Below are 19,846 nucleotides of genomic sequence, written 5' to 3' on the forward strand. Positions count from 1 at the left end.
ATCTTGTTTCAGGCAAATTTAAAATTTTGTGTGTTTGTGGAAAAGCTTCAGTAGTAAACTATCCCTTCGGCTACAAAACTTATTTATGGTACCCGCATTTCTAATCTAGCGTCGTGTTGAACCGACAGTTTAATTAAAGAAGAACGATGCCGGACGGCGGCACACACCTTCGGTAATTTTTGGTCGGTTTTGAAGCGATAAACAGAATCATAGTGTTGTCAGTAGCGGCGCGGTGGCTTCCTACATGTTTTTAAAAATTCCAGAAAATATCAATTGTTATAATTTCAGAATGCGTTGATTTCTTTTACTTCAGATTAACGAGATTTATTTATTAACTTGATTAAAGTGAAATGTAACCAAATTATAAAAAAAATTAATCAATAAATTTCGGAAAATATAAAAAGAGCTAGTAGTAAGAGAATCCATTAGTGATTAAAGGCTAATCAAATTAATTAATTAGTCGGTTAATTAGCCTAATGACCTTTTAATTGGTTTTAATGGGGTATTAATTAGTTGCTAAAAGTGAAAGTGTAAATTAATTAGATAAACGATTATTTATTTGTTTAATTAATTAAATAATCAATTAATTTGACGAGTGGGTTAAATATTCGTTTTTCAAAAATTAAAGTGATTAATTTGAATCACAGCTGATGATTCCCGAAATCAAATTAAATAATGAGTACATATTCAATTAATACGCTTGACATTTTCTGAAACGGACTCGGATTATTCTAAATTATGGACGAAAGAGTTAATAAAACGAGTGACTGTTGGCCAGTTAAACTATTATTATAGAAGAGTTGAGATAGGCAGCAGCAAAAGACTGTTGAAAGCAAAATAGCACGAACGACACTGAAAAAGCACGACGGTTTTTGCCCACACACCTCGTGCTTATAGTAAACTCAGTTGACATATACCTAGTAAATTTTATGGCCACATTATGAGAGGGCCGGGCAATACTAATCCTTGCGATTGGGGACCATAAATGAGCACGAAATGAATGCGGGCCTATTCAACCATCGGTTAACTCTCTACCTAGAACTTTGTCGGCTGCAGTGTACAACACCCAGTTTTATTTCTATGGGTGGTTTGACTTAAGCCATAAAATGTTTACTAGGTATATGTCAACTGAGGTTACTTTTTTTATACCCGAACCGATGAAACGAAGACGGACGGATTTCAAAGATTTCTAAAATAATAACACCTAGAAGAGGCACGGGTCCACATTTTTCTACCTACTTGAAGATGTCGTAAATTTTAATTTTCGGACACAATAGCCTGTTTACACCCTCCACATTATGAGTGCAATAAGATAATATTTGACTCTAAAAGTCAGGTACGTCATGGTAAAAGCTGCCTACTTAATACAGACCGAGGTCTTTGGAGATCGATAGTGCGAAAGGTGGAATATTTGCAGTTGTGTTGTAAATCTATGCCTACAAAGCTTGTAATACAAATAAAATATGTGTGTTTATTATACTGGATGTCCCAGAACTCACGCCTAGCCGAAAAAGGGCGGATGCCGACAGCAATCAGGACGCCAAAAATGCAATTTGTTTTGTCCTGATGCGCATCAAAATTGAGAAATTGCTTAACGAAAATGACCAATCCCAGAAGCGAAAGCACACATAATATTAATGTTGCTAGGCTTCATAATTTAATCTTAAACTGGATAAATTGATTTGGTCTACAACATTTTTTTAACCGAGGTCTAATGTCAATTTGACAAATGAAAACCACCACAATGGCAGTTCTAAAAAACCTTTTATTATGTAAGATCAGGGTGTGGGGTATATATTCAGACGCTTAGTTTCATTTACTAGTTTATTCTACTCTTAGCCTACTTACATTGTTGAGGGGTATTCTCGTGCCGATCTGGCCCTTAGCCTTCTGGGCACCCCCGACACCAACAACCACCTTCAACACCAACTAACCACTGACTCTCACTTACAAAACTCCATTGGTCAAGGAGCCGATGAACCCCCTCAAATCAAGACGTTGCATTTCCTATTGCTGAATTGCATCGTCTGATCGTACGACAGTTCATCGATTTCATTGACCTCACATTATGTCTATTAGGTGGTTTTAGTGTACGGGGTACCCCATATCTTACATTACAACAAGAAACAGAACATGGCACATGGTGTAACAGTTACATCAAATACTCGAAGAAACCACCATTATTTTGGACACACAGATGACCTCTTCTAACCAAACTTCAACATGAATTTTCAATCATTTCATGCGTGATGCCATCCACAGCTCCCTGAATGCGTTGTCTGAGCTCCGATTCAGTATTTAGCAGCACTACATAAATAATATATTTGAGATGACCCCAGAGGAAGAACTCAGCGGCTTTCGTTGATAAGCCATTCGCAAAAATCTCTTCTGACCGGATAATCCTAAGGGAGTAAATGTTGAACTCTGGTACGGGTGCCTGTGATCAGTCGCGAGAATTCTTTGTACAGCAGATCGTCCGATGTCTAACTAGCGTGCCACACTTCGGATTCTTTGCGTGGGGTCTTCATCAACTGCTGCCAAAGCGGCTTCTTCATTTCCAGCAGTTCTGGCTTGACTTGGTGTTTCACCAACGTCGCGCCAATCTGGTAATATCTGACCAGTCTGTCTATCAAAAAAAAATAACACGTTTTGTTGACCGGACTTGGAAAACGTTCTCGATACGTTCTTGCTATTAAAGCCGAATTTCTATCGCACTCTCCAAAAATAAGACACATTTCAAGACATTCTCTCGCCGAGTACATCCTGAGCCGTTTAAAATATTTGTTAATACCAAACACCAACTAGGAAATCAGCAAGTGAGGGAAACCGAAAGAAACGCCGTTGACACACTCCACTTAGCTTTCCACTGTGTCAATTCTCCTGCCGCCTTGTCACTTGTCATTCATCGCTCGTCAACCAGTGATCTTCAACCCTCTAGTCAATCCCTAAAGTACGCTGAGCCGTTTCTGCACACTAAGTTCAAAAAGTTAACTGATTTATTGAAGTCTGTCATTCTAACGTCAATTAAGTTTACAGTGGATCAAATTATTTATACAAAATTCAAAGTAGAAAATTTAAACTGGTCTCTTAGCAACACGCGAGTGTATCCTCCAGACCATTCCCACTCGGTCTTGTGATTGGTCAACTTTGTCATGTCTTTTCTCAGTTTCTGTTGGAGTTGAAACTTTTTTTTCAGCAATTTACACATTCACAGCTTTTCCCGATATGCCCGGTTTTCGGCTAGGCATGAGTTCGGGGACACCCTGTATACAAGTTGAGATTTACAAAACAGAAAATGGATCCATTGCACAAAAAATTGAATTAACTTTGATTTAACCGACCAACTTTGCCCAGTTAGTTTATTTGTGGTTCTATTTGATTAATAAACGTTAACTGAAGTTGGTGAAATATTCTCTGATTTCCTATTGATATCTTAATATCTTAATATGTTAATAGCATAATGATTTTTCCTTATTGTCTAGTGATTTCTCATTGATAACATGACTTGTCAGAGGTTAATACTTTTCAAAAATGGCATACACTTAACTTCATCCTATTTCCTCGCTAATTTCCCCTGATTTCCTTTAGATTTCGTCTGACTTTTCCTGGTTTCCTATTGATTGCCTCCGATGTACTAATGATTTTCCAATGATTTTTTGCACATGGGCGACTCGTGTTACACCGCTGCCAAACATGGATAACAAGTTTGTTATTTCGGTTTTTTGATACTTTTTCTTCATGATACACATTCACTTGTAAATAAGTCGTGCATCTATTGATAATAAAGCTAAATTTTGAGTATAAGAACTGTCTTACAAAACTTCACATTTTGATTCGGTCGCGCCGCTCATGCATGGACCTTTCTACTCTATGGCATTAAAATGGCATTTCTAACGAAAAACAGTCACTAATTTTCAAAAATATAATTAGTTTAACATTTGTTTTTCTCCCTAGGCAGTATTGCCAGTTGTAACGTGAGATCCCTGTGTTGGTGGATTTTTAATAAAAAACTCGCTTTACGGAGCTGTAATAACTATTTACATCAGAACAACAAAAATGTTTTATTACTTTCGAGAAGCGTATTGGCTCCGAGACTGTACTGACATTTTAGTGACGAGTCTTGTTTTATATTTTTCTGAAAGCGTCAATTATTAAAATAAAACATTAATAATTTTTAATGTAATAAGGTTAAAGACTGATTGAGTTGGCGCGCTGTCAAATTCACAGATGAAAAATTCATTCTCAAACAAACGTTATTAACTGTAACTTTTGCATTTTTGGTACCTGTGTCTATAATTTGCAATGTCTGGCAAATAATAATAGCTGTGCATTTCAAGAAGGCGTAACTGAGGCGGCTTCAGATGTGTTGCCAAAAGGTCGAGAACGAAAAGAAACAATTGGTATCATTTTTGCTCTTAGGCAAAACAATTCTCGCTTTTTATTTTTGGCGTCAAAATAGAATTTTTGTTGTACTTTAAAAAAAAAAAATTTAATAGACAAAATTTTATTTTTTTACTTTTGCAGAATCAAGAAAATACAACTCTAAGTAGTGAAATAGACAATTTCGAACCGCTAAATGAGGTAGGTAAACAAATTAAAATTGATACCTAACATCGTTTGTCCTTCAGAACATAATAATAACAATAAATAAAAAACTAGTTTTTTTTATTACTTTTATGTAAAATGACAGTTCAAATAAAAATAGAACTTATTCTTTTTTTTTTTCAGAAAAGTGAGGCATCTTATCCTGAAAATATAAGAGGTAAAACGGATCTTAAGCTGGATCTTCTGTTTTCTACTACAGAGAACAAAAATATCACTACAGCAACGGTAAGTTAAAATACTAATAAGTACACTATATTATACACAGATTGATTCACGTAACACTACAACCCTGACGAACAGAAGTTGCAACCAGTAATACATTTTTCATATGTTACTTGATCCATAAACTTTTTCTTTCACATCTTGGACATCCTTTGAAAAAGTCAGATAATATGATTATTATTATCGACAGTTTCAATAACCATAATTTCGTTTTTGGCATTCGTGGTCGTCCGTTCTCTATTTCTTTTTTGTTTTGGCGAGTTTTGGTGAAGTTCTGTTTTTTACCGTTTATGATAACACATTCGCCGCTGCTGCATTCTTCTTGAACTCACCAGAAATCGTTCATTATTAGAAAGCATTTTGCAAGATCTGCAAAATGTTTTGAGATTTTTGAGATTTACAAAAATTACTTGTCAAATAATGACATTGTTGGTAGGAGGGTACAAATTTCATGCTGAATAAAGCCAACGAAAGGTATCAAGTTATTCACAAAAATAGTATTTTTGCTTACATTTGATAGTCGTCAGGGTCGACATGTTAGGTGAATCAGTCTGTATATCTAGAAATTGTTCAAAGTCCTTGTTTACAAAACAAAACAAATTAAAAATCAATTCTTTTTAAAAAAGGTATATTTTTTTAACTACTACTTACTCAAATTGTCATCAAATGTATAACATCAGACAAATAAGTAAGACAATCATCATTTTATACTAAATTCACCTAAACTAACTTACTAATCTCTAATATAGACTATCTTCGTAGGTTTTTGATACAATCGATGAAACAAATGAGCATCCGAAAGAATATCAACATTTGTATATTGCGTATTTAATCTTAAAACTGGTTCTCGACAAAAACGTCGAAGATTTTAACTTGTCATCGAATGAGAACAATTTTGGATTATTTAACGACGTAGTTGTGCAAGTTAAATATTTTAATCAGGAAGTCGTTACTTATGCTGTTCAAATAAAACATACCGAAGACAACAAAATGTTACAAGTCGAAGATTTAATGACAAATGGAAATTTTAGTGTTGCCAAATGTCTTCAAAACTTTAAACAAACAAAGTCGTTAGAAAATACTAAAATTATATTATTTACAAATTGTAAATCAACAGTTGAAAATGGAATCAGATTTCATTGTAACAACGAAGAAATTTGTGCTGAGGTATCAAACATCGAACAATGTTTGCTTCAAACATCTCCTACAAAAAATTCCTATAAATTTACCGCCGATGAAGACACACACTTTTTTCAAAACTTTCTACTATGTACAAACCAAGCAGATATAAAGACTCTGAAAGAGTTTATGTCACTTACAATTAAACAAGAGCTTGGGGGTGATGAAATTAGTGTGGTTAAATATATTGATTTTATTACAAAGTGGAGTTTAAACAAAAGTCAAAATAAGAAACTTGACCAATCCTGGATCAAAAAAGAACTTTTCCTTTGTATTGCGGCACCGTTTATTCAACCTTTGAGAGTTTCTACCCATCAAATTTGTAATAAAGAGAAAATACTTCGAGATGCCATTGCAAAATTTGATTATACTTATCTCAATCGTGACAACTATGAAATAGTAAAGGATCTTTGGTTGGACGTTATGAAGGAAGTAAAGAAGGAAAATTATGAGTTTTATAAGTCTTTACGAACAAACGACCTTTGCGACGAACATACGACAATAAGTCGGATTTTATGGTTACTGGAAAAATGCCCTTTAATTGTCCAAGAAGATCCACGAATAACTAAAGCGATGACTATGTGTGAAGTCAAAAACTTGATAGTTTTGGGTGACGGATCATCTGATAATATAGAAATGTCGTCAAAGTTTCAAAGTTTGTGTGATTTGAGATCACAGAATGAGATTTACGAAAAACTTTTAAACACATTTACCTATTCAGTGGAAGGTCAACAAGAAACTAAAATTAAACATTTGACTAAATTAAGCGAAGATATTGACAAAAGAATTACTGTTAATGATCTTCTTAAAATGGTAAATGCACCCTTCCCCATTGGAAATCAAAAAGAAAATTTACCGACCTGTCATATAGAAAGAAAGTTGACAACAATTTTAATAGACATGCAATTTCTGAAACAGATAAACGAAAACGATCTTGTAATACTTTCAAACGTGAAAGACGCCAAATGGCTTAAGGAGACACTTCAAAAAGTGAAAATAACTGAAATCCAAACATCACAAAATGATGAAATCAATGGCGGGGTTTATTATAGTTCACATGAAATTTCTAATCAACAGTTTTTGCAAATCTGCTCGAAAAATCAGTTCAATCAAATTTACTATCTAAAATATTTGGATGAAAGGAGATTAGAATGGGTTCGTACAAAAAATTGTTTTAAGGAACAAATCAATAAACTAAGAGAATTTCAACTAGAAAATGAAAATGACGTAAATCTGGAATCTGAAATGTTTGGTCAGTCTGAAAACATGATCAATCTTATATGTGCTAACCCTGGAATGGGAAAAAGCACATTGGCAAAGAGTTTGAAAAACAGTTGCCTTTCTAATGTACGGACAGTCGTCGTTTATGCACGAAATTATGGTCAACTCTACGAAAAATCAAATGTGAAACAACTTATGGACTCAATTTTAACTGACAAACTTGACGAAGATAGTAAAACAATTTTTGACCTTTTTGCTAAGAAGAAACAAATTCGAATTATTTGGGATGGACTTGACGAAGTGTCCGAAGGCAAACTGCCACTTATTTTCGCGGCGATTAGGACTATACATTCAAAATATGGTTTCAAACAGTGGCTGACTTCACGGCATAACTTAAAATCTCGATTAGAAGAAGAATTTGGTGTTTTTGCTCGAGATCTGAAGCAGTTTGATGAACAAGAACAAGAAGCGTACATTCAAAGGCGTTTGGGTAAAATTGTAACAGATTTAAACGAAGTTGTCGAAAATATTAAGTTAAATGTTAAGACATATTCTAATAACGATATTTTAGGCATTCCGTTGCAAATTTATATGTTAACAGAATTGATAATACAAGACAAACAAAAATATTCGAAACTGGTAAGCGGGATGTTTACAATTTTAACCTTATATCAATATTTTATTGACGAAAAATTCAACGTATATTTCAGAGAAAAACAGAATCAAACAGTTTTAAATAGTGAAAAATGCCATATTGAAAAGAAAAATAAAACAAAATGCTACACAAACATTGCTTACAAGGTTTATTTAAAACCTTTCTGGTCAATTACAATGAAAGAAACAAACATTAAAAGCTTCATTAAAGACATTGAAAACAAAGGAGATGATGTAGGCTTCATTAAACAAGTTAAGGATAAAGACAAAATCGAATTTACTCACAATTCTTATGGTGAATATTTTGCAGCTTTGTATCTTTTTCATCATAATCCAAAAATTGTATACTCCAAATCATTCGTTCGTGATGATAAATATAATAACATTCGATTTTTTTTAGATTTAATGTTAACTGAAAATTTAAAGCCGTTTATAGCGATATTGTGTAAAAATTTCTCGTTGTTAGAGCAATGCACTGTAGAAGAATTAAACATCAAAGATACTATTGATCGAGACCTCTTGCGTTTGTCTTGCACATATAATAAAAGTTGCCCAGTTTTTAAATTTAAAAATGATGAAAAGTTTTATTATACCCTAAGGATGGCAGAACAAAATTTCAAAACATTAAAATATAGCAATATTAAATCAAAATTCGCCACTATGAAATCAATCGATTTTTCTAAAATTCGTTTGCTTTTATTTTTTCCTTTTCTCATTAAATTTTTTGACCACAATACTAATGATTTTAATTGTGAGTTTTTACCGACACTTTTGTATTACGCAGCTAAAACGGACAATTTACTACTTTTTGAGTTCATAAAAACTTCCGATACTTTAACTTCAAAATTTGAGCAAATTGATTTAGCAAGTTTATTATCACTTCTAATGATTTGTAAATCACGCACTGTTTTATCAAAATTAATGCTAGAAAAAGAATATCATCATATTTTAATCGAAAATTTTGCTACATTTTTTGAAGTATTTCGTTGTCAAGATAAACAAACTTTTACGTATCTGCTAAACTTGCAAAGTTCTCAAGGTAAAGCACCACTCCATTATGCTTGCGAGAAAAACAATGTTCAAGTTGTAGAGTTACTGACCGACGTCGGAGCAAATCCCAACATTAAAGACACTTTTGGAATGTTACCAATCCATTATGCTTGTAAAAATGGGAACTTTGAATTAGCTGATCTATTAGCAAAGAACGGCACTGATGTAAACATCTCAGATGGCGACAATATCTTACCAATTCATTATGCTTGTAAAAGTGGCGCATTTGAAACTGTTAAACTATTGGTAAATAACGGTGCAGACTTTACCATTCCCGACAAAGGGGGTGAGTTGCCAATTCATTATGTTGGTAAAAAAGGTAAATTTGAAATTGTTGAACTATTGGTAAAGAAAGGTGCAGACTTAAACATTCCCGACAAAGAGGGTGAGTTACCAATTCATTACGTTTGTAAAAGTAAAAAATTTAAACTTGTTGAATTATTGGTAAAGAAAGGTGCAGATGTTAACAAGCCCGACAAAGAAAATGAAAGACCGATTCATTATGCTTGTAAAAATGGCAAATTTGAAATTGTTGAACTATTGGTAAAAAATGGTGCAGATGCTAACATTCCCGACAAAGAAGGTGAGTTACCAATTCATTATGTTGGTAAAAGTCGCAAATTTGAACTTATTGAGTTATTGGTAAAGAAAGGTGCAGACGTTAACATCCCCGACAAAGAGGATGTTTTTCCAATTCATTATGCTTGTAAAAGTGGCAAATTTGAAACAGTTGAACTACTGGTAAAGAAAGGTGCAGACGTTAAAATCCCCGATAAAGAGGGTGTGTTTCCAATCCATTACGTTTGTAAAAGTGGCAAATTGGTAACTGTTGAACTATTGGTAAACAACGATGCAGGCGTTAACATCCCCGATAAAAAGGGAGTGCTACCAATCCATTATGCTTGTGCTAATTATCGGTATGGGTATCCAATAGTAGATTTTTTAATACAGAAGAACGTCAAATTAAATGTTGCCGACTTTAATGGTTTGTTACCAACTCATTATGCTTGTGAATTTGGCGAATTTAAAACAGTTGAATTTTTGGTAAAGAACGGTGCAGACGTTAACATTCCTGATAGAAAGAGTGTGTTACCAATTCATTATGCTTGCGGAAATTATCGGTATGGGTTTTCAATAATACAATTTTTAATACAAATAGATGTTGCATTAAATGTTCCCGACTCTAATGGTTTATTACCAATTCATTATGCTTGTAATAATAGCGAACTTGAAACCGTTCAACTTTTGGTAAAGAACGGTGTTGACGTCAACATTCCAGATAACGAGGGTGTGTTACCAATTCATTGTGCTAGTGCAAATTATTTTTGGTATGGGTCTTCAATAGTACAATTTTTGATACAGAATGACGTCAAATTAAATGTGGCCGACTCTAATGGCTTGTTGCCAATCCATTATGCTTGCAAAAATAGTGAATTTGAAACAGTTCAACTTTTGGTAAAGAACGGTGCAGAAGTTAATAGCCCCGATAAAATGGGTGTATTACCAATTCATTATGCTTGTGCTAATTATCGGTACGGATATTCAATAGTACAATTTTTAATACAAAAAAACATTAAATTAAATGTTACCGATTTTAATGGCTTGTTGCCAATGCATTATGCTTGTAAAAGTGGCGCATTTGAAACAGTTGAACTATTGATAAAAAATGGTGCTGACTTGAACATCCCCGACAAAGAGGGTGAGTTGCCAATTCATTATGCCTGTAAAAGTGCCACAACTCGAACAGTGCAACTATTAATATCTGCAGGATCTGAAAAAGATGTGGAAGATAATTTTGGTCATTTGCCAATTTTTTACGCTCGTGAAAGAGAAGAAACTGGCATTGTAACTTTATTGTCTTAAATACAAATTTTAGTGTTCTATTATTAGAAATTCTATCTAATCTTTAGCTTGTTTAAATTTAATATGAAATTAACATAGTGGAGTTACCCAACTTCTTATTACCTATAGGAATGTAATAAACTATACAGGGTATTATGCAAATAAAGCACCATAAGTATGTAAAAAATTGTTTACACCAAAGGTCAAACAATATGTGAAAACGGTTTAGCTGTAGACCAATCAAGACTCAAAAAATTAAAAATTTGATTAGACATAACAATTTGCTTATGACAGAAAGGAGTATGAAAAACATCACTTATTTGACACCATTATTCAATGGCAGCACAGATGAACTTAAAACAAAACATTCTAAAAACAAAACGTTCAACGTTGTCTTTTGTTCTGATCTAGGTCATACAAATCGCAGAACCCAGGATGAGCTCTGAGAAATTGATGCGCCCTGGGCAAATCCCCTTCCACTGTTTTTAGCTTATTTCTTGCAGCTCATCATCATCCTCCTAGGTTCTGCTATCTATAAATGATGTGTCAACGCCATAACAAGGCATGATTTTCATACACCAATAGAAATTTTGTTTCACGAAATTACTTGATTTCATAATTTTTCCAAATACTCAAACTGAAACTTGACTTTTATGGTATTTCAGTGCTCACAAGAAGCGCTGAAGATTTTTTTTTTTTAAGATTTGAATTACTACCACTTGCTTAACACTATTGTTGACAATTTAGTCCTTTTCTTACTTACTGAGGTTAAGGATGTGTATTTTTACAAATTAAATACGATAAAAAGTAATACATAAATAAAAATTTGCAATAAAATGCCTAATTTTCAAGTTTATTTTCTCAACTGACTTCTATAAATCTGATACTCAATTTCGTCGAACGACAATATCAAGCAGTTTGGTAAGTTAACAACTTTTAACATATTAAGTTCCACAATTTTTTTCCTTTCACAGATGAAAACTAAACTAACCAAAATTCTTCTTTGCATTTATGCTTTTGTAAGTAAAAACAAAGCTTAGGTGAGTTTTCACTTTATTTTGTAAATTTCAATAACGATTTAACAATATTTTCAATTTGTTTAGAACATCCCAAAGATTTGTTATGACTGTTCCTCTGTTGCCGTCTGTGGATTCCAGCTTGTTCAACACCAAATTCCCTGACTTTAATATGAAGTAAGAAATTAAAAACTAAGTTAACTCCATAACGTAATGAATTAATTTTTAGGTTGCCTGGTGGAATCAATTGACCATTTTTCTAGGATTTTGTATTACACTAACAGAACTTTCACAAGGCAATTGTCTATTTTCCCAAATATCTTTCTTTGTTATTACTTATTAGATTTGTACGTACCGTATGAGCAACAAAACTTTAGATAATAGGAGGCCATGAAAAACAAATGAATTTGTCGTTGATTGTCTAAACTAAGCCGTCAAAATTTGACAGTTCCCGGCATGGCATCTTTGGATGGTGATTATTTTATTATGGTATGGATTAGTGTGCAGTTATTTGAAGAAATCGGGAGCGTGGCAATGGTTCTGGCAGAACAAGAAGTTCAAAGAGCCGAAGACATCAAACATTCAAACACATATGATTGGGTATGACAACAAAAGCCGACATACGTTTCCAAAACAAAAGTTTGTAGACAGCCATCCTTTATCTAAAGTTTTTTTGCTCATATGGTATAATACCCATTACGGATAGTTGAATAGCTAATTTTTCTGTGTTGTAAATAATTTTGCACATTTACCTGTAGATAACCTACCTAGTATTAAATTAACTAAATAAGTTATTAAACAATGTTGAACCTACGCATTTTAATTTTGTCTAATATTATTGTTATTAAAAACTTTAATATTATAAGATTTTTTATTTTTAAATACAGAGTGTTCGAAAAATGGCGCACCACCAATTGGGTGATCCCCAGAGTATAAAAAAAATCTATTTTCACAGGAGGACCAAAAGAAAATTAGGAAAATGGCAACATTGCTGAACTGTTCCCCCAATGATTTAAATTTCCAGTTGTTTTATCTCGTCAGAGATAGGTAGAGTGTTCCCTCCCTTGCTCTCTGGGGCGCTAGTTCTGGGACACCCTGTATACATCTTAAGTTTAACTTTCCATGTCAGTGGTTCTAAACTTGCTTGTTATTACAATGTACAACATGACTGACTTCATCCCTTGTTGACATGGCTGTTGTTTGGTCGTTGCTGACTAGGTAACCTACTTATGTCACACTTGACCCAGTTGTGTCATTTAATAATGCAGTTGTGTCACTATTGCTGATGACGGGTTTTATGCAATTGTTGTTGTTTTGTCCATGCATTGTCGCAACAATCCCAAAAATCCTTGTTTAATGGTGATTAAACACCAGATTTAAAGCCATACTGTCGTTATTGCTGTTTTGTTGGCGTTAGTCAGATCGGTTCATGAATGAGTAATGTAACAATGATTTCATGTGAACGATGAAACACTGATCGAGATTGTTGATTCCAAAGTTTTGTTAACAGTTTTCAGGTATTTCGTACAAGATTTTTCCGATTTTTTTTACACCATGCCTTAGCGCAAAATGCCCTTTAGGTAACAAATGTATTTGAACGTAAAATTGTTGCAAAGAAATCGTTAATTTTTGTATTAAACTTTTACTCTTCAATCCCACATATCTCGAAAAATTGAAGACACTGATTTTTTTAACATTTTTCCGGTGATCTATGGCATTGTCCGATGATACAGTTTCACGGTGGTGCGCTACTTTCCGGACACTTCTATATTATTAGTGGAGTTACATTGTAGCATTGTCGCATAAGCCATGCACTCCAAAACACCGTTTAAATGATTGAAATGTTATGATAAATTAATTGACTATTATGAAAATACCAAAAATAATAACTTTTGTAAATACTAGTAATTTTTAATAAAAAGAAACGTATTAAAAACCCTTCTGAAAAACATGTTTTTAACTAGAGACCTTAAACGTTGCAAGATATCCTTGTTTTGCTTGCGTAGCAAATATCGTTATAAATGCAGGAAAACACCTAAGACATTTTTATAGACTACAAATTTTTCTACAAAAAGTCCACGACGGACCTAATCTAAAGTGTTTAGTTTGGGAATAAAAGAAGTCAAAATTATAGTAATGTCACAGAGCCACGTTTGAATTCGCGCTCGCTCGTTTGTCCAATATAATTGGCATTTCAGTAAAAAATTGTATTTTTTTATTTTACGTTCGAACTGAAGCTAGTACGATACTGTTTTCGTAATTCCCGTATCGTACTGAACAGTACAATTTTGTGTTGTAGGGTTGGCATCCGTTTTATTTGACGCGCATATTTTTTTTCAAATATTGGCGCTGTCTTTGTCGGGAGCAAACTACACATTGTGTTTGCAGCCAAAGCTCGAATTTTCCAACTGTGGCAAAATTCCCTAAATTTTGAAATGTGCTAACACGATACTGTTTTCGGTGCAGTGAGGTGTAAATATAACTAGAGACAGAAAAATCCCTGCATATTGTTTTTACAAGGATGCCATGTTGGAAATAGGTTTCTTGTTCTAATTAGGGAACCATATACAGGGTGTTAGGTAACGTTACGGCCATAGAAAAAGGGGTGACAGAGGCACCCGTGAAAAGTAATGTTTCGAAGTTTTTTTCGGGTTTTCTTGAACCGTTTAAGAGCTGGAAGGCTTTGAATGTGACCAATCAGGGAACAAATTGCATAAGGTTACAAAAATTTGAATCAGAGTTACTGAAGGGAATTTTTTGTTTGACGTCAAACTGACAGTTCTTATTTTTTATCAGTGGCGTACTTGTTCAAGTTCGTCCAAACGAAAATGTGTTGGGTACAATAAAGGTAACATTGTTGCATCGTTTACAATTATGTGTTCAACAAGATGGTGGCCATTTTGAACATCTATTGTAGTGTTGCTTTGTTGTCTGTTTTTTGAATAAAATTGCGTTATTGTTTTTCCCTTTTATTGACGCCACTGATTTAAAACTTCAAATGTGACGGAAAAGTGACAAATTATTCGTTTGGTCCGAAAGTTACTTAGATTTCTGTAAAATTGAAAAATTATTTGAAGCTATTCTATTGGTCAACTTTAAAATCTTGTAGCTTTTTAACTAAAACGAAAAAAATTAAATTAATTGCGAATTCCGAGACAGTTTGCCTTCCTTAATTAGCCATTAGTCTATGGCCGTAACGTTACCTAACACCCTGTATATTTCACAGTATCGCTATACACATTTGATAGATCCTACCAATTTTGACAGTTGCGCTAATTAGATGTTATTAGTGAATTTTTAACGTGCTTGAGTGATTTTGGTGTTGAGTGGACTTTTTTTAACCTATAATTTTGTGTTCTGTTTGTGTGTCTTTTTGTTTGTGGTATTTCGAATTTTGAGGCTGTTTTGTGGTACACCCCGTTTTGTTTATTGAGTTGTATATAAAACTTTTTAACTGATTGTAATTCATTTGAAAATGAGGCGAAAACATTGTTACATTAAAGATTGCTAGGACAAAAGTGCTAACCGAAGTTTTCACAGGTAACATCATATAAAACGTAATGTATGGTAGACCGATAAACTAACACACTTCATTTTATTTTAGATTACCCTTTTCTCAACCTTGGATTATAGATCAGTGGCAAAAAAATGTAGGGGAAAATTGTAATATAGTGGAAAAAAAAAGGTTTTTAGATTTGCTCAAGACACTTTGAAGAGGAATGTTGTGACAGAACTGGCCAGGTCACCCGCACCAAATTCTGTTCCGACCTTATTTTTAGCCAAATAGGTGATGATGACATTAAATAGATATGAGTCCTGCAGCGTTGTCAAAAAATGAAGAAGGACCATTAAGTTTCATTTTTTGGGTTACTTGTTGGAGTCAACAAGTTTTTTTTTTAATTTGCGATTTTATGCATGTTTACGTAGTATGCGCTTTTTATCTTTTTGCATAATCTGCTAAAATTAGTCTTGAATGCATTGCCAGTAATTATGAAAAGGTTTGCAATGTGTTTTTTGATAAATACGTGTTGGAATGGCTTAATTCCAGCAATTGCCAGTGGAAATGTTGATCATATTATTTTTTGTGTAGGTAAAACATAGGTAGCACAGTAGTAGTCATAATAGATCGAAAGGGTGTAGTTATTGCTTGTTTTTAGAAAAGAAATTCTATTTTTTAGCAGTTATTTTAAGAAATCCTGTGGAGGCTGCAGTGCTCAAGAGTTCAATATATGCTTAACCCCCCATAGAAACGTATGTTCAAAACCGAAAAAGGGAATATCAGAATGGCACAGTGACGAGCGATTGAAGCAGGTGTGTTTTGAATTTGGATGGATACAATTTTTCAATTTCTTTTTAGATTAAAATAGAACATGCGTATTGTAATGCCAATAAGGATTACAAAAAACTTTATTTCGAAACACAAGAGAAATTGATCCAGCTTAAAAAAGAAAACCAAAAATTAAAGCAAAAATGTAGCAGAAATATTTCAAAAATTACTGACCTGGAAAGCCTTTTAACGAACTTTTAAACTAAGGATTTAATAAGCCAAGTCACAAGTGAAATATTGAACAAATCAATTGAAGGTTTCAGATCACATATACAAATTCTGTTTTTTAGCAAACTTAATAAGATTCTATCGGTAGTTGAGTAACGCTTAGCCATAGTCTTAAGGCTAACTGCGTGATCAAGCGCATCTACAAAAGTCTGACGTCTACACCAGAAATATTTTTATTTTATTTCATTTCATTTCAATTTGTAGTTATTTTTAGTTGTATTTTATTACTTCTCCAGTCGTTTTCGGTCACTTTTCTCTCGTTAACATTGCTTTTTCTTGTTCTGTAATTTTGGTTTTCTTTTTGTTGTTTTTTTTTTCTTCTGGTAATTGGGCTTTGGCCTGTCTAGGGAAACAATAATAATTATAATAATAATAATAACAAAGATGCAAATATATTTACTTTTATAACTTTTTAGGGGTGCCACAAGGTATTTTACAACGGATGGATGAAGCCAGTTTTAATATTGAAAAAAAATATCCGGCTGAAATCTGGAAATTTTCTTTAACTCTCAATTTCTTGTCAACTATTAAATATATTATTATAATATTAAATTATTTATTGATACCGTTCGTCAAAAATTGCATAAAGTTATACTTTTTAAGCATCAATAAATTGTGTAATTGTGTAAATCTATAGAAAATATGTTAGTGCTTTGTATTCTTCGAAGTTCTAATAAACGTTCTAAAATCATTATTTTTGTTTTGTATCCTGTTCAGTTCATTTTTAGCAGTTTTAAAACGTACATACGTGTTTTGTGTTGGTAGACAACTTGCATATCAAGGTTGTAGTGCAGTCAGTATTTTGCTATTTCCAATATGGCTCCATGGCGATTTCAAAAGTTTTACCCCTTCCACTAGATTTTCTACCTCCAGTTATATAGTAACCTCAGTTGACATATACCTAGTAAACATTTTATGGCTTAAGTCAAACCACCTATTGAAATAAAACTGAGTGTTGTAAACTGCAGCCGACAAAGTTCTAGGTAGAGAGTTGACCGATGGTTGAATAGGCCCGCACTCATTTCGTGCTCATTTATGGTCTCCAATCGCAAGGGTTAGTACTGCCCGGCCCTCTCATAATGTGGCCATAAAATTAAATTTACTAGGTATATGTCAACTGGGTTTACTGTACAGGGTGTCCCAGAATTCATGCCTAGCCGAAAACTGGGGATATCGGAAAAAGGTGCGAATGTGCAAATTGCTCAAAAAGAAGTTCCAGCTCCAACAAAAACTGAGAAAAGACATGACAAAGTTGACCAATCACAAGGCCGCATGGAGATGGTCTGGAGGATACACTCGCTTGTTGCTAAGAAACCAGTTTAAGTTTTCTCCTTTGAATTTTGTATAAACAATCTGGTCCACTATAAATTTCACTGACGTTAGAATGACAGGCTTCAATAAATCTAACTCATATTGAACTTAGTATGCAGAAACGGCTCAGCGTACTTTAGGAATTGACTAGAGAGTTGAAGACTACTGGTTGACGAGCGTTAAATGACAAGAGACACACCTGGAGGACAACTGACACAGTGAAAATCCAAGTGAAGTGTGAAACGGCGTTTCTTTTGGTTTCCCTCGCTTGCTGGTTTCCTAGTTGGTGTTTGGTGGTAACAAATGTCCTAAAACGGTTCAGGAGTACTCGGCGGCAGAATGCCTCGAAATGCGTCTTATTTTTGAAGAGTGCTATCGAAATTAGTATTAGCAGCAAGAACGTACCGAGGACGTTTTCCAGGTCGTGATTATTATCCGGACAACAAAACGATTCTTAGTGTTGTTTCTCGGGCTGGACACACTGATCAGTTATTATAACAGATCGGCGCGAAGTTGGTGGAGCACCAAGACAGGCCAGAACTGATGAAAATAAAGAAGCCGTTTTGAAAGCGGTTGATGAACACACCACGCAAAGTATTTGAACTGTGGCACGCCAGTTAGAAATCGGAAAATCTTCTGTACAAAAAATTCTCGCGACAGATCACCGGCACCCGTACCATGTCAAAGTTTGGTTAGAAGAGCTCATCTGTGTGTCCAAAATAATGGTGGTTTGTTCAAGCATTTGATTTAACCATTACATCATGTGCCTTGTTCTGTTTCTTGTTGTAATAAAAGGGTTCTTTTTAGAACCGTCATTGTGTGGTTTTTATCTGTCAAATTGACATTAGATGTCAGTTATAAAAATGTAGTGGACCAAATCAATTTTCCTTTTTAGGATTTAATTATGAAACCTAGCAACGTTAATATTATTTGTGCTTGAGCGTCTGGGATTGGTCATTTTCGTTAAGCAATTTCTCAATTTTAATGCACATCAGGACAAAACAAATTGCATTTTTGGCGTCCTGATTGCTGTCGGCATCCGCCCTTTTTCGGCTAGGCGTGAGTTCTGGGACACCTGTATATGTATGTCACCTCACTGTCGGTGTCGTACTGAGTAATTTCCGTATCGTACTGAACAGTGCAGATTGTGTTGTAAGGTTGGCATCGGTTTTATTTGACGTGCGTATAACTAACCTTAAAATAACAACAAACGTATAAAAAACATTCAACTGAACTAAATTATACAACCAAACGCAACTAAAATATAAGTGGAGCAGTGGGGGCCATTAAATGCGCAATTGTTATATACATTCACGGTAACATTAGAAGTCTTTAGAGTAAACTCCTGGAATATTCTCCTTGTACAAAAGCAAATTTTTTGAATTTCGGCAGGATTTGTGGTGGATTCATAGACGTTGCAGCTTGGTAAGTTTACCTCACGAGCTTTCTGTTGAGGTTCGAGCATATGTGCGACTTCAAGTTTCTTTTTTAGGGTATTTTCAACATTAGCTTCTGCCACTGCCGAGGACTTCCAGCCCCCATGACGTTTCAAGGTGAGGAGGTCTCCACCATTGTTAGCCAATTGGGTGGCACTAGATCTTCTGTAGCAGTGCCCAGTAAAAAGTTCTGATTATGGTAATTGTAAGAATGTCACAATTTGTTTTTCCTATAGTGTTGATGCCTATTGGATTATTAAAGCAGCGTCCATTTTTGTATGTTAAAAAGAAACGTTTATTACTTGCATTCTTCGGGCGGAGACTAGCATTTTCCTTAATTAATTAAATCCAATCTGTTTCAGTGATGGCAAATTGACGAGGCAAATTATTTTTAGTTTTCGTTATCGACACGACAATGGCATCGTCGGTATACTTAATGTCATCAAGAGACATATTGGTCAACTCTTTTCTTCGGCACGCTCTATTAAAGTCCATTATCAAAATCACCTGAAATAGCAATTTTGTTCATTGAAATACATAATAATTAAGAGTACAAGTAACAAAATTGTAAAATTACTGTAAATTAGCACTTACTTTCAAAGCCAAATATGTTTTGTTATCAGTTTCAGCAATAAACTTGTTGATTTCGTAGTCTTTTAAGATTTTAGATTTCTTAGCTTGATATCCTTCTGAAGTTCTCTTCAGGAGAGCTTGTAATTTCTTGTACTTCGATATGTCTACATTGTTGTGCACAC

The 19,846-nt window shown here is 34.0% G+C and overlaps 2 long non-coding RNA genes across 2 annotated transcripts; both read left to right on the forward strand.

Annotated features, from left to right (window-relative positions):
• The first annotated feature begins 10,393 nt into the window (after nucleotides 1-10,393).
• Nucleotides 10,394-12,598, forward strand: LOC148176742 (uncharacterized). Its single transcript, XR_015769762.1, has 5 exons — nucleotides 10,394-10,630; nucleotides 10,700-11,694; nucleotides 11,748-11,813; nucleotides 11,877-11,966; nucleotides 12,019-12,598. It is a non-coding gene; the product is annotated as an uncharacterized LOC148176742 (long non-coding RNA).
• A 6,252-nt stretch (nucleotides 12,599-18,850) lies between these two features.
• On the forward strand, nucleotides 18,851-19,473 carry LOC148176743 (uncharacterized). Its single transcript, XR_015769767.1, has 3 exons — nucleotides 18,851-19,080; nucleotides 19,148-19,290; nucleotides 19,454-19,473. It is a non-coding gene; the product is annotated as an uncharacterized LOC148176743 (long non-coding RNA).
• The last annotated feature ends 373 nt before the right edge of the window (nucleotides 19,474-19,846 follow it).

The sequence above is a fragment of the Gnatocerus cornutus genome, chromosome 3 (genome assembly GCF_029298725.1).
Source record: "Gnatocerus cornutus isolate USDA-ARS CGAHR chromosome 3, icGnaCorn1.1, whole genome shotgun sequence".
NCBI classification, from domain to species: Eukaryota; Metazoa; Arthropoda; class Insecta; order Coleoptera; family Tenebrionidae; genus Gnatocerus; species Gnatocerus cornutus.